Genomic DNA, 1,826 nt, shown 5'->3' with positions numbered 1-1,826 from the left:
TTTAGCCAGAATCTCAGAGTTTTGAGTCTGTGGTCGGTAGCTACCTGGCAAGATGAATAGAATTCTGTTGCTACGTTAGGCTACCGACATAGGAGGCTAGTCCTCCCTAGGCCACTCTGAAGGGTCTGTACAATATGACCCTTCTTCCTGTGACCTAGCGGACTAATACTGTGTTGGTGGACCTTAGGCAGAGGAATAGAATTCTTCTAATGCTTAGGGGACACTGGCACTGCAACCCTGTTTCCTTTCCCTTAGAGGTGGTGGCGAGGGTGCTACCAACCTCTTAATTGTATTAATCTAACCCTAGGCTAAGAAATAGAATTCTTTAGCCGCCTGGGATGTGCTAATACAGGAACGGAGTTTGTTAGGTGGGGCAGGACAGGCTACGGCCGGCTCCTGCTGTACCTTTCACAGGACCTCTTTTCCCTTCCCTTCTATCCCTTTTGTTGGCAATTCGCGGCAACCTTACTGTTGCCGGTGGGTTGCCGGGATCGACCAGACTCCCCCTCTTTCAGTTGATAGCTGCCGGCCAGCAGTCTTAACATCTGTCGACAGGCAGTAATGACAGCTGTGAGCTGCCAGCCATTTTAGTTGCCGGCCGGCAGTAAAGACTACTGCCGGCCGGCAGTTATGGCTGCTGCCGTCCGGCAGTCATGGTGACTGCTGGCAGGGAACCAGGGCAGCTGCCGGCCGGCAGCTGCTGGCCATGATGGCTGTAAGTGGGAAGTCCCTTCTGTTTACAAAGGTTCTTCAGTTCTTTCTTGAACTGCTAGCAACAGTGGCTACTGCCGGGTTGCTGCCTCCCAGGCCGGCACAGAATGGTGCCTGCTCCACTGGCAGCACGCCGACTGTACTGCCGGTAGTACTGGCCAGCGGTGCCGGCCGGCAAGGTTTAGACAGATCCTTGTTGGCGACAGTACTGTAGCTGGATGGAAGCTTGAATTTTATATTCTCCCTTTCCATTTGAACCTTCTTTCTGGAGAAGGTAGTAATAGTAGACTTTTACATCCCTTTTACTGTATATATATATACAGTATTAGGTACCCTGTTCTCCATGCTATCTCTCTTTCTTTTAGCTAGCAGGCTAGATGTGCTAGCATTAGCTAGCTATGCCGACGACATGCTGGCTGTACTACAGTATATGTTTATACAGGTAGTTAGTATTTCTGCAGTATAGGATATACTGCAAATAGAAAGCTTCCGTATATTTCATGCTAGTAGTGTTTTTCCAATATATTTGAAAATCCTACCCAAATATTTGTGGAACCCAATCTCATATTGAAAGAATATAATTCTTCAATATTCTGATTAGGAATCAGTCTTCAGATTACCCTGCAATATTAAAATTTTAAGGACTGGAGATTACACTCCTAACCCTTAAAGGGCAGGGCCCTTATCCTCGAGTCTCCATGATTAGGAAACTCTGTTTTAATTTTGTAAGGGGGGTCACAGCAAATAAGTTGGGTGGGATGTATACAAATATATGTCTTTCTTTTTCCCAGTCCAGCTGGCATCATGCCAGCTGGACCGTACAGTCAGTTGCTTACCAGAAAGGCAACACATTGGCTGGATCATACTATATATAATTATACAGTAGCCAGTATATTGCAATATAGTGCATACTGCAAATAGAAAACTACAGTATGATTATACAGTAACTATTTCTAGCATATCTTGGGTATCCTCATGTGAGCTTATGCTGCAGCCGCTCTTACATTGAAGGAATAGTGTTTCTTCATTAAGCTGATTGAGAAATCAGTCTTCCGTACCCCACAGTATTTAGTATGAAAGGGACAGTGAAGTATACACTTCCCTATCCCTAGGGG

This window comes from Palaemon carinicauda, chromosome 20 (assembly GCF_036898095.1).
Source record: "Palaemon carinicauda isolate YSFRI2023 chromosome 20, ASM3689809v2, whole genome shotgun sequence".
Taxonomy (NCBI): Eukaryota; Metazoa; Arthropoda; class Malacostraca; order Decapoda; family Palaemonidae; genus Palaemon; species Palaemon carinicauda.
The sequence above is the reverse complement of the archived record's forward strand: the minus strand, read 5'-3'. Positions refer to the sequence as shown.